The following is a 14,825-nucleotide window of genomic DNA, read 5'->3' on the forward strand; positions in this document are numbered from 1 at the left end:
CGAGACCTTGTGTCAAGCAAGGTGGAAGCTAAATATCCACATTCAGAGTTGTCCACTGTGCTCTACATGTGCACCATGGGGTGAGCACTCTCTCTCTCTCTCTCTCTCTCTCTCTCTCTCTCTCTCTCTCTCTAAATAAACAATTAACTTTAGTAATAAGCACAAGATGGTAAATGCCAATTTGGGGGTTGGATCAAGTTCCCTGTGTTCATATTCTACAATTCACAGGATTCTCAGGACACGAGTATGTCAAGAATATTACAAATGTTTAGACTTTACTTTTTTAACTTTAAAAAAAATAAAAAATTTTATTGAGAATTTCATACATGCATATAAGGAGAAAGAGTACACTTTTGTTTGTTTTTTTGAATATCTTTCTTTTGGGAGTTTCAAAAAGCCTACTTTTATTAATAAATATATATTTGCAGTGGTATGCACACTCAAGAAAAACCATGCAAAAAAGAAAGGTATTTACTAAAGTTCTTGTTCTTTCTGTATATGGAGTATATATTTATTTCAAAATTATGAGCAAAGCTATTATTTTCCCATCTTGAAACCAAAGAGTGATCTCTTGGTTTTTACGGACACATTACAGTTGTATATAGCACAATCAGAAATCATATATAGGACCAGTGAGATGATTCAGTGAGTAAAAGTGCTTGCCTCCAAGACTGATGACCTGAGTTCAGTCATGGTAGAAGAACAGATTCTCACAAGTTGTTCTCTGACCTCCATACCTCCACATGTGCACCATAGCAAGTAAAGAGTAAATAAATAAACAATAAAATAAATAATATAACTACATATATACATATATATCACAAAGATTAGAAATTTCAAGTGAAGTGCCTCACTCTTTTAAGCAGATATTTTAGTTTAATGTCCTTTTTCATATATTACACAACTATGTGCATAGAAAGCACACTAATGAGTACACATGTCTTTGTGATACGTTCTGATACTTTAATGTGTCCTGAATTATCATTACGTAATTTATTTTGTAAATGCACAGAAAATGTGTGATAAGAATTATTTCTATGTATTTTTTCCATTTTGAAACTATTTTCATATTAGTTATATTTTTAAATTTGTGCGTGAACCAGTGATTGTATGTGTGTGCACATTTCAGGAGCTTATGTGGAATAATTGCCTCCAATAGACAAGACTAAGGAAGTCTGTTTCCTCCAGTACAAATATCACGAACTGTGTAGAGAGGAGAGCCTTTCTCTCTTATAATACCAATGTCCTTTTGAAACTATAAGACTAGAGACATCATATTCATTAAGCCCCTGTTGGAAGCACCCTGTGTATCAAGGCTTCTGTTGAGTTCCAGAATGATTACAAAAATTCAATAAGCCGTGTATGACAGTGGCCCTTGGTTGACAGAGATGAAAGGTCTGTGTTAGCACAGAGTATGGAAAGAGAGAAAATAAAGGGGAACCAAGACTTGGTTGGTGGCACAGAGGCACCTGGGTTCCATCTGGCCAGGAGGCTTCATAGGGCAGTGTAGCCTAGGAGGGAAGACAGGTGCTGGATGGATGGGCAATGGGCAGCCAACACAAGGGGACTTTGCAGGAAGAGAGAACAGAAAGACATGGAAGAGCCTGGCATGCTCTGTGGGTTCCGCCTCATCTGCTCCACTCTAGGGAAAAGTTGGACACAGAGCAGAGGCTGGAGGGAGGTGCCCTGGGTCAGTGCAGCAAGGAGAAGCCAGGAATCAGGGAGAAACATGAGATTCTGCACGATTGCTAGTTTCCTAAGGTGGATGGCCCCTCAAGGCCAATAATATCAGGGCTTGCCTGGGGTAGCAATGTATGACTGATTTCTAAAGTCCTTGAGATTACCAAAGACCTCGCAGGTTCGTGAAGAAACTTGGAGGTCCTACTTTGATAACACTCTCACAGAAACAACTTCATACAATGCCAGGAAAACCACATATGGCCCACTGAGGATGAGACCACCTTGGAAACCAACAATTTATTTCCAGTTAAAGTAAAGAGAAATCTATGCAACAATATAAAGCAGGAAGGACAATGTGCAAATCAGGAAAGGATATCTTTATGTATGTATGTATGTATGTATGTATGTATGTATGTATGTATGTGTCTCTTTGAGACCGTCTCTCTGTAGCCCTAGCAGGCCTGGAACTTACCATGTAATCCAAGCTGACCCTGATTTCACAGAGATTCACCTGCCTCTGCCTCCCGAGTGTTTAGATTAAAAGCATGTACCACCATGCCCAGCGGGATATCATCTTTAAATAAAATAACCAAGATAGGGATTTCTACATTGGAGTCCGATAATTGTGGTCCAGTTCCTCTTTTTATAACATAGGTGTCTGTCTGTATCTTCATCTCTCTGTCTCCATCTGTTTTTATCTCTCTGCTTCTTTGTCTTTTTCTATCTCTGTGTGTCTGTCTCTGTCTTTGCCTCTGCCTCCATCTGTCTGTCTTGGTCAGGTTCTCTGTCTCTTTGTCACCACCTCTCTCACACATTTAGAAGCAAAACACAAATTATCTTGGGTAAAGCCATTGGGCATATCTTTGCAAACTTAATCTTAGCCATACTAACCTATTTATCTGAGAGTAGGAAAAGAAATAAATGTTGCAACCGATCAGAATTTCTGCTCTTTCAATATGTCTAACTGAGAGGCAAATTAGTAACAAATCAGCTGCAGCAAAAGTTCAGGAAGGAAAAGGGTCAGTCACATCCCAGAGGGACAGAGATGGGATGCTTGTGTCCAATTCCAAAGGAGTCAGTTAGGTCCCTGAGGGACAGGTAGGTAAGGTTCAGATCCAAATCTAGGCACAAGAGTCTGAGACAGTTGTAGGAAATGGAATTAGTCACAATCTATTTACTATTTACCTCAAAATAAGACATTTCTTGTGTCTTCTGTGTGTTGAGCGTTGTGCCTTGGGTTTGCAGCGCAGTCCCACATTCTGAGAATCTCTGGTGATTTTCCTGGACCCACCCTGGCAGATGCTGCCATCCTTGTTCTAGCTGGGAAGGACTCTTAGCTTAGCAAGGAGGTACATCACCAGAACTTGGAGTTTCTTCCCCCCTGATTCAGGTCCATCTCTACATGCTGTGATACAAAAATTCAGGGGGTGTCTGACACCAGGAAAGACAGTGAACATGGACAGTATCTCAGGATGGAGTGCTTGACTCAGGCACAGTTGTACTAAATCAACTTCTAAGCACTTATACCTACGCATAGTAAAAAAGTTTTCTCAAATGCTCATTTTCTTCCTGTTTAAAATATGATTAGCAGATTGAGCATCAGGATTAAATAAATATGCAGGCAATACTGCAGTGTGGTATGTGCGGAATAAATTTCATCACTAAGACTCCACGCTGCTGTCGTTACTACCAGGCAACTTTTTCTGGCATTCATTTCTCCTGCATTCTGAACAGCCATTTGTAGCACTGACTTCTACAATTTTGGAGTAAATTCCTGAACTGCATAAAGGAGCTTTAGTTGACTCAAGAATCTAGTCATGAACTGTGGGTCTTGTCGTATGGTTTTGATCCAGGTGCTGTGAAAACTCACATTTATCTCCACTCGGGGATATTTGATCTGCAAATCTGTGTAGACTGTTATTTCTTTGACAATCTTGATGTCTCAAGGGCTGTTCTTTAGGGGCAAAGGGGCAAAAGAAAAGATGACAGATATTTACACCACGGCCGCACTGTGGGCAGAAGATGGGGCCCTCAATAAGGAGAGTGAGCGGCAAATTGATCCTGTAGAGATAGCCTCTTATCTTCCCTTATCTATGCTTTTTTTTCTATTTCAAAAAATGATTGTTTTAAATCTATATTTTGGGAAAGAGTATGAAAACTTGAATGTTGGTACATAATTTTCCATGCAAGTTGCATTGCAAAGCAAAACTATGTGTAGCACACATTTCTGTGTTCTTGAAGCTGAACATAGATCGGGTGTGGAGACAAGACTCTCACTTTGATTTGAGTTGGGCAAGTACCTGCTTCTTGATAAGTTGTTGGTCGTTGCAGGATCAAGCTCCAAACAAGTAAATCAATTTCTATGTTTCTCGGTTGTTTAAATCTATTGGTAAGGCTGATTTGGAATTTGAAGAGCTGATATGGCTTGCTGATGCATGTGTCTTCTGTGTATACTTTAACATCTGTGACCATCTACATACCGCTCTAGACTCCTCTGTGTACACCCAGAGTCCTCTAATGACAGGGCAGACTCTTTACAGTGAGTACCCACCCAGGTCTGCTGTCCTTTCCTTCCTGCTCCCGCATGCACCCTGTCTTACAAATTCTGAATCAGGGAGATGAGCAATGACTGTGAGCCATCTCAGCTATAGCTCAAATTAAGACTGTATTAAATCACAGGAACCTGTTTTTAAGCACACACTGTGAGCCTAGTGAACACCAAGTACCACGCTGGTGAGGAGCCATTGGTTCAGGGAGAGGACCAATGCACAAATGAGGCCCCCAAGTGTGGCAGTGCTTGCCCCTGAACCAAAAGGAAGGAGACAGTCACCAGAGGTCTTCTCAAGGACATGTAGGGGAGTCTCCATGTTATGACTAGGATACAAAGTATCTCCAAGGCTTGTGTTTTGAAGGCTTGGCTCCCAAGGTGCCAGTGTCCAGAAGTGGGGCTTTGGCAAATAATCAGATTATGAGGATTCATGTAAGTCAAATTCACTGGTGTGAGGCCCACATACTCATGGCTTTCAGGCACACTGAGACCCTCCCTCCTCATACTGTCCTTACAATGGACCAATGGATACAATATTCCTCCAAACTACAATTTAGAGAATAAAGATATTTATCTGGGTTTTCCAACAGAGCTTATGATGATGAGGAGGGGTACTTATAAAAGCATAGACACCCTTGGGCTTTTTCCTCTACATGTTGGCTGAGTCTTTCAGATCTGCAGCCACCGCCACGCCCCCAAGATGGTAAAGCCCCACTTTCTCTCTCGCTTTTTAGGAGTCACCCCTTAGTCTTGCCCCCTCATGCAGTTAAGGCTGATTGATTGGGTGGGAGGGGTGACTGTCTCGCTCTTCCTTGCCCTTTCTATGGCGTGTCTTAGGGTTCAAATAGTTTGCAGTCAATGGAGGAGGGGAAGAAGACATCTATCTATTGCTGGTCCTCTGGGGGACACACATATCCAGCACTCATCAGTAGATTCCTAATATGAAGGCATTACTGGGGGTTGATGAGAGTCTTGGAGAAACATCTGGGTGGATGAATCAGGTCATTTGGGGGGGCATGACTTTGAAGGGTCTGTCTTCTGTGGGCTCCTTCCTTCTCTCTGTCCCTGCTTCCATGATGTTCTGCCTTGCCACCTCCACCCCCTCAGAGTTATGGAACCAGCTAATCATGGACTGAAATTTCTGAAACTATGAGCCAATATGAGTCTTTTTTCCTGTAAATTGTAATCTTGAATTTTTTGTCATAGCAATCCAAAGCTAAATAACAAAGCTAGATTAAGAAATCAGATCAGAGGCCACAGGGGGACCAGACCAGTCCAATGGGATATGGGGAGAACCACCTCAAGGATACAGGAAAGCTATAGCACTTGGGAGGAGAGAGATGGGGGCGAATCCATGAAAGGAGGAATAGACTTGGAAGACTCTACAAGTGTGCAGAGGAAAAACCTCTCCCATAGGGAACCAAACAAGGGCTTTTCTAGGTCTGCTCTTAGAAATAAATGGAGACTGGGCTGGGGAGATGGGGTAGTTGGTAAAGTGTTTGTCTGGCATCATGAGGCCTTGAGTTTGAATTCCCAAAACCCATGTGAAAAGCTAGATATAATAGAGCATACATGTAATTCCAGTGCTGGAGGGTAGAGTCAGCAAGAAACATGGGGCTTGCTGGCCAGCTAGTCTAGCCTAATGGTGAGCCCCAAGTTCAGTGAGAGACCCTGTCTTAATAAATGAAGTGCAAAGCAACTGAGCCAACACCCAACATCAGTCTCTGACCTTCATGTGCATGCACTCACAAGTGTGTGTGCACTAATATGCATATATGTATGCACACCCCCCCCACACACACAGTGGTGGGGGAGTCACAGATCCTGTGCTCCTCCACCTTCTCTGTGCATCAGAGACATGTACCATCTTCCTAGGACTCAGTACTATTTTGGTTGATGTTGAGGTGTTCATAAATCCTAAAAGACTTGATTTGATCTCACTGAAGCTCATAGACTACTTTTCAATATATGTCAATCTCAGAATTAATAAAGTGACATAAGAGATTCATGAGAAAATTTTCACATGCTTGGAGGCAAAGGACCCAGCAGAAGTTGGGAGTGTGGATGGTTCTGTGCCAGGTATCTACTTGCTCCCGCAAGCAGCATTCGAAGTTGAGTGTTAATTGTTTGGCTTAAAAGTGTAATCTATTTTACACTGCTGAATTAGCAATACTTAGGCATATTATGCATGCTTTAGTAAAGAGAGCAGCTTAGTTAAGCTCCAGCACGTGACTCCAAGGTTTGTGTTTGAAATCAAATGTGATCTGGGTAAGCCAGCCAACCTGTAGGGACCCGAATTGCTATCACATAAATTTAGCATCTGTTTTAGGCAATGCTGAAATGACTGTATTTTACTCATAAAATATTTACACACTACATTGTTGCTCAGTGCCAACTGGATGAATTTCCTACCTCAAGAAGCCAATGAGTTTTCAATGTGCTAAATTTAGCTCAGTGTCCATATGTTCATTTTTTAAATATAAGAATAGGTCATGAATATACAATATTTCTTTCTTATTAAAACTGTGATACCAAAGTTAAAAAGATTATGAACAGAAAGCAGAGCGATTCAGAGTGCATATGCTAACTTTTGGTAGGCATAATAGAGCTGATACTGAAGCCAACAGAAGATACCTGGAGTCTTCTAGTGGCCTTCTGACGTTCCCTGAACCTCTTTTGAACTCTGTATTCAATTGTGAAGTCTACATGCTGAGAATGTGAAGATTCTATATGACATACACAGAAGGATTTCTTCAGATTATATATAACATAAAAAAGTAAGTGTTGCTTAGCTTTTTGGTTTGAAATGACCTAATACTAGACATAGAAATGAGTTTGTAGAAATTAGTCAGGAGTCCTGGGAGAGTGGCACACCTGCATTGCATCTCCAGTGTCATCCCTCACAATTTTCAGTTGATTTGCCCATGCTGTGTCATATACACATATGCACATGTACATACACACACACATACACACATACACACACACAAATACATAAATAAATGTAATTAAAAAAAATAAAGGAAATCTGGAGAGGGGTCAGCTGTGGCTGGTACAAAAGATAACTCATTTCAAAGGTTTAACACCCAGTATATTGTGGGGAATATGACAAACCTTGATGTCTTTTGACAAGGATCAGCAAATGAACTGTGCACTCTAACAACAGGGAGGTGGCTCTGGTGACTGACATGGGAAACTCCCTCAGCCCCTTTTGACAGTTGATCTGAAAATAAAGCTGGAAAAAGCCACAAAGGACCACACTTCAGCCACAGGGGAGCATGGCAACTGAGTGGATGTTATGCCAGGAAAGGACATTGCAGTAGGTTTCCCTGTGGCCACAGAATCCACTGGAGTGGCCAAGCTGGCAATATCAGGTAGGATGCTGGGAACTGTTCAGCCCAAATATAGAGCAGAGATCTGTTCCATGAGCCATCAAGGAAGGGCAGCAAGACATCAGAGCTCTTTGCAAGAAGGCCCAGACATGACTCCTGGCAATACCAAGACACTCCTTGGAGATGACCCCAAGGTTGTCCACATCACTTTGGTCCCCTTCCATTTGCTCGCATATTCCACTAGCATCCATATGATTTACCCACTAATACCTTCCCATCTTCAGGGAGAGGTAGCCATTATTCCAGCTACAACTCAGGGAAACTATTTGTAATCATTAGCTAACTCTATGAGACAAAACATCCCAGGCTGTGAAATAAACAACATTGCTGATTCCTCACCATTGCCAAGATCAGAGATTTGTGGTAGATGGCCAGATATCTCTCAGTGTCTTTGTATGACTGTCCTTCTGCATGTGTCTAGCTCCCAAATATTTTCTACATTTTTGGCCTTTGGAACGGAGTAGGCTGCTAAGAGGCCCAAGGACATTGTGAGTTTTAGCCAAAAAACTGGTTACTTTTCTTTGGGGTCTTTTTACCCTAACTGCCTAGCCAATTCCTACCTCCTATTCCTATCACACCATCCTCTGAAGAGGTTACCCAAATTGCCAATAGGAAATCGGGACGCAGACTGCTCTGGCTTCTTCCATGCTGAAGAGGGACACACGGTCAGGCAATTGGAGTATCCCTTTAGTGGGTCTATCTAAAAGACTCCCAAATTGCATAACTCTTATCTCTAGGGCTAAAAGAAAGTCCTTGAATTCTGATTAGGAGATGTGAAGGGGAAGTAAAGGCAGAGTAATTAGCATTACAAGTTCTAGAAAGGGAACTAGAAAAAAGTCAGAACAGGGCAATTTTCAAATGGTCATATGAGAGTCCAGTGGAATTTCTTGACAAGGGCTTCCAAAAGCATCCCTCTATTGGGTTCCTCCTCATTTTTCTTTTGCCTTCCACGGCTGGATTCTAGAGTGATGGATTCAGGATTTGTTTTCAGGTATTTCGATAGCTGTTGGAGTGGTTAGAATTAGTGTCAGTTCCCTCTCAAAGGCTTTGAGATAACTGAGGGGTTGCTGAGGTATATGTATGACCTGAGGGTATGCACACTGTAACTTTTAAAACTCCAGTAGAGCGTGATGCATCAAGGCTTCCTCATGGCAGTGAAGACACGGAGTCCTGGAGCAGCTGGCCAAGTGTACTTCTCCCTACCCACAGAGGGAGTTGGCTATCAGACAGAAGGGCCCTCACAGGGGGCTCCCTGATCCTTTCAGCCTTCCCAAAGCACAGCTCTACTCTAATGCCAGTTCCCACACAGGAACATTCCACCATTCTCTTTACCCGGAACAAAGTCAGCAAGCCAGACACCCAAGTAATACAAGTCCTCTTTCACAAATCCTCCATGAATGATGTGTGTGGTCTCCTGACTCCCTCCTGACATGACGATCACCTCCCCAGAAAGCAGGCATGTGGGCTCCTGGAAACTCAACCCACTACTGTTCAGCTTCTGGTGAGCACAGATGGGAGACACTCTGCTCTGCCCACACACGGCCATGACCTTCCAACCTTCTCAGCTGCCAGGAGCCATTCTGGTGCTCAGTCTTTGTTCATAGTTCACTAAATGCTGTGCTGCAATTCACATGCATAGGATTTTCAGTCACTGCTGCCTCAGCCATGTGGGCCATTGGGCAGTATTCTGAACAAAGAGACATCTCTTTGACTTCTCTTACCTTATATTAGCAGGACCCTGTGTCAAGTGGGTTCTGAGGTGTGATTACAGGGCATGATTAGGAAATATTGGGCTAGAGAGACGGCTTAGCATTTGGGGGCACTTGCTGATCTTTCAAAGGAACCAAGTTTGGTTCTCAGCACCCACTTCACATGGCTCACAACAACCTATAACTCTACTTCCAGGGGATCTGGCACCCTCTTCAGTACACCTCAGGCACCATCCCCCATACATGACATCCACTCTTGATACATATTAATAAAAATAATTCTTAAGAAAATAATTGCACTGTAGTCTGAACATGAAAAGTCATCCCTATGGGATTGTGAGTTGAAGTTGGCTAAGTTCCCAGTTGCTGGTGTTATTTGGGGAAGTGAAGGAGATTTTAAGAATTGGGGCTAACGTGGGGAAAGTAGATCCCTGGGGAGGGTCCTTGGGTGCTGTCTTTGAGTTCCTGACCCTTTTCTGGGTCTCTGCTTTGTTTTCTGGCCACCAATGATACGGACTATGGAAATCCTTGGAACAGTGAGCAAAATAGTCCTTCCTTCCTTAAGCTGTTTCTGTCAGGCAGGTAGATGCTTATTTTGGAACACTGGGATGAGGGTTTTTCTGGGAGTCTCTTTTGAACAGTTACTCGTTATTTTTCATACTTTAGACAAGAAGACTCAGTGAGACTAAAATCTCAACAGCTGTTTCCTAGAGGACATAAGTCCCTGCCTTTTGACCCTGTGCTTATTAGTTTTAATCATCAATCTTGAGGATTAATGAGTCTTAATGAGGAATTGTTTTGATCAGATTGGTCTGTATGGGCATGTCTGTGGGGAGTTGACTTTATGTGTAATTAAGGTAGGAAGGCCTACCCCAGATGTAAGCAGCAACATTTCATGGGTTGGGCCCTGTGTAAGAGCAGACAAAGCTGGCTGAGTATTAAGCAAGCAAGCAAGGATCCATGTGTTTATTCTTCTCTCTCCGCACTTGACTGTGGACGTGGTGCTTTAAAGCCTGTCTTGACTTCCCAGGAATAATGGATTGTAGCCTGGAATTGTAATCCTAATAAAGTCTTCCTTCCCTAGGTTACTTTTGGTCAGGGTAATTTTTCCCAGCAACAGGAATGAAACTTGACCAGACTCTAAGTTGTCGCTACTTTTCCAGAGACCATATGTTCCCAGATCATCTCTGCTTCTTCCTGGTGCCTCAGTACCTCTTGTTTAAATTAAACGTGGAGGCACTCCCAGCCCCACCTTCACACAGCTAATCTCTTCCTAACCCTGTCCAGCACGTCTCAGTTACAACGCTCAGTCTGTCTCTTCTTCATTCCACTCACTGTCAGGGCCTGTGACTTCTCCTTGGATTGCCATGGCAACCATTCTAGTCTACCTTCATACTCTCCTGACTCCCACCACTTTCCTTTCTCCTCTAGACTGCTTTCCGTGTATTGGAAATGTGATGGCCTTCCTCCTTCCTTCAGAGCCCTGCCATTGCTTTTGTCAGTTGCCTCAGTATAATGGATTTTTTTTTTTCTGGGGGCTGTGAGCAGTTAGAAAGTCTGCAATGATTCATCTCAGAATTGCCTAAACTACATTCTGAGTACACAGTAGGTATGCATTAAAATGTGAGTAAATTTTCTTCATGAATTTTAAGGTGTACTGGCATAATGATATGTATATGATATCCCTCTGCACAAGTGTGGCCAGACTGAAGGAAGAGAAAGAAGCCCCCTGTGATGGTTAATCTCCATCTGTTTGCCTAGTTCTAAGGAGGCGCATCTCTGTGTGTATTCAAAGGACTGTAACTGAGGAGAGAAAACTGTCCCTGAATGTGGTGGCACCATCCCATGGGTTGAAGTTCCAGACTGAATATGAAGGGTAAAAGGAGAAAGTGAGCTGAGCACCAGCGTTCATCTCTATCTGCCTCTTGACTGTGGACGCAATGCTATCAGCCCTCTTGGACTCCTGCCACCATGCCTTCCCACCATGATGGATTGTACTTTCAAACCATGTGACATACTGTGCTGAATAGCTTTAGTTGTCAACTTGACACACCTGGGTTGAGCAAATCTCAAGAAAGCAGGCTGAGCACAGGCCAGAGGAGCAAGTCAGTAAGCAGCATTCCTCCATGGCCTGTACTTCAGCTCCTGCCTCAGGTTCCTGTCCTGAGTTCCTACCTTGGGCTCCCCTAGTGATGAACTGTGACCTGGGAGATGTTAGCCAAGTAAACCCTTGCCCCCCGCTCTCAAGTTTGTATTGGTTAGAAAGTTCTGTCACAGCAATTGAAGGCAAACTAGGATCCATACCCTTCCTTCTTTAAAGGGTAACCGGCTTTTGTCAATTATTTTGTTATATCAATGAAAAAGTTTATTGAAATCGGGTCAAACACTGGACACTGAGGTGTAGACAATCACAGTATGAGCTTTGGGAGTGTAGGAATTTATGTTTGGCAAAGAAAAGGTATTTATGTTTCACAAAGAATTTCATTCTTCAAATAGTACAGCAAATGCTGGAGAATTTCAGTGTTTCATAGTGGCAAAGTAGATTACATAAGATTAACTCTTCCACCAAATACAGTTATAAACTCTGGACAAACTATTTTAAAGTATCTGAAGGCATGTAAGAATCATCAGACAGAAGAAATTGAAGAATCTTAAAACCTGAAGCATACTACAAGGAAAGCCTCACAGTTCCATCTTTCCTGTCAGCATCAAACCTGACTTCAGTGTTTCCAGGTTATGGAGTCAAAGCTCAGGCAATAGGGAACACTTCTTCAAGAGCTAGATATAAGATATATTTGGAAGATCTTAGGGGTACAAAAGTCAAGAGAGATAATCTCGGAAAAAGAAAGGCCTGTAGAGAGGGCAGCCCTGATAGGGGATGTTAGAGCTGCACAAATTGAGAAAAAGAATCTAAGAAAGGAGAGACCTACAGAGAGAACAGCCCCACTGGGGATGTTAGAACTGAAAAAGCTTCAAGGAAGAGTCCCTAAGGACAAGGTCTGCAGAGAGGGAAGCCCCAAAAGATGGGTGTCATCTTCCCTCATCATTGTTAATTCCTGGCTTCACATGCTAGGACAAGTTTGAAGGGTCTCACGTCATGATGTCAGCTGCAAGACCCAGAGATCTTAGAAGAGATCTCTTAGGAGCTTCCTATTACAGGAAGCCACCCTATGATATGAACTAAATATTTACTTCAAGTTTCCCATTAGGACTCAAGAGAGATGAGCCTGGGACACAGAAACATGCTCCAGGTCTGAGACCCATGTGCTATGGGCACAGGCTCAACATACCTAAGTACACACACACACACACACACACACACACACACACACCTCTCAGTGGAGCAACAAAAATAATCCATTTACAAGATTCAGGGGATCTCCTAGAAATTTGGTTTTATGCCAGAAAAATAACTACATTCCAAAGAAAAAGAATCCAGAGTACCTACAAGTACCTTCACTATGCCCAGTACATGGTAAAATTTTAAATTAAAATGCTACACACAAAAAATAGGAATAGGAAATGCATGCTCTAAGGGTAACACAGTCAATAATAACAGACCTACAAATGACTCAAATTTTTGAATTTGGGTAAGACCAAAATAGCTGTGATAGGTGTATTTAAGAGTCTGTGAAGTAAATGGGTAAGAAGATAAACTCATTTGCAATGATAGAAAATTCAGTAGATAAGAAAGAAGCAATAGTTAGTAGCAGGGCACAACAGGAATCATAAACTTGAAGGCAGATTAGTGAAAATAACACAAAGCCTTGCACGGAAAAAAATAACTGAAAAAAACAAACACAAACCAGCAACAACACAGAGCTCTTAACTTGGAGCGTCATCAAGGGATCAAATGTAAGTAATATGAGTCTGAAAAAGAGTGTTAAAAATTAAGGGAGAAAAACATACAAATAATTTCACAAAACTTTCAAAATGTAACCCAAAACATCAATTCGCAGATCCATAAACCCCTGTACTAGTTATTTCTCTGTGGCTGTGATAAATACCATGACTAGGGCAACTAAGAGATGGAAGAGTTTGTTTCAACGTACAGTTCCTGAAGGGTGCCCACAATGGAGCAGTAAGCTGCTGGTATGGCAGCAGGGGCTGAAAGCTGAGTGCTCACATTTTCAATAGCGAACATGAAGCAGAGAGAGAGCAAGCTAAGTGGGGCAAGGCTATGAACTCTCAGAGCCCATTCCAGGTGACACACTTCCTCCAGCAAGGCTACACCTCTTAAAGATTCTATGACCTCCCAAAGAGTGCCACCAACTGGGGGACCAAGTATTTAAATACTTGAGCCTATGGGGGTTCATTTACCAGTAAAACCATCACAATTCAAAACAAAGTCAGTAAATGACAAAAAGAATCACATTAAGTGTGTGACTGCAATCTCAGCACTTAGAAGGCCTAGGCAAAAGAATCGCCATGAGTTTGAGGACAGCCTGGGCTACATAGCAAGGCTCCATCTCAGAAAAAAAAAAAATCACAAAAATACCATAATAAAATATATCAAAATTAAATTGATAAAAACAAGTGCTAGAAAGAAAATTTTACAAGTAGCCGGAGGAAAAAAATCCAGTACATGGGAGAGAACAAAGCCTCTTCTCATTAGACAACAATTCCAACTAATAACAATGAAATGACTTCTTAAACATTGTAAGACAGAATAAAACAATGCCAACCAATACAACGTTCATAGCATACCTCCCAAATAAAGACAAAGGTATTTCCATATAAGAAAGGCTTATATAATTTGTTCCCTGGCATCTCACTGTGTAAGAAATACTAAAACAAAAAATTTCTATGAATAGAGTCAACATGATATCATAGCAAAATAAGGTTCTGTTGGTACAAACATCCAAAATGTACTGAGTGTACCAAGTGGTACATCTTCTAAGGGTCTTATGTTAAACATGCAGCAGTTTGTACTATTGACCATAAGAAGTAATCGTCTAAGAGAAAAGACCTTTACAAAGAGAAGGGGAGTTAGAAGCCAATAGAAAAGAAAAAAAACTACTGAAACTTATTTGATTAAGTAATAAAAAGATAGTAGAGGAGCTAGAGTGATGACTCGGGATAAGTGCACTGACAGCTCTTACAGAGGACCTGGGTTTGGTTCCCAGCTCCCACATGGCAGCTAATAAGCATCTGTAAATCTAGTTCCAGGGTATCCAACACCCTCTTCTGGCCTCTTTGGGCATTGCAGGCATGGATGCACCTACAAACATATAGGCAAATGACTCATACACATAATTATTTCTAAAGATAGTAGAAAAAAGAAATAGAAAGAAAATGCAAAGGAAAACAATAAGGTGATAAGTTTATATTTAACTGTATTAGTAATTACATTGACTGTTAATGACTTGGCACAATTTTTAAAAGGAAGAAATTGTTAGAAATTCAGAAAAAGATGTGCTCTTTATGAGAATTATATTATGATTTATTTATTTTTATTTTACGTGTATGAGTGTTTTGCCTGCATGTATGTAAGTG

Source organism: Nannospalax galili, unplaced genomic scaffold, assembly GCF_000622305.1.
Source record: "Nannospalax galili isolate Female #2095 unplaced genomic scaffold, S.galili_v1.0 scaffold243, whole genome shotgun sequence".
In the NCBI taxonomy this organism is placed as follows: Eukaryota; Metazoa; Chordata; class Mammalia; order Rodentia; family Spalacidae; genus Nannospalax; species Nannospalax galili.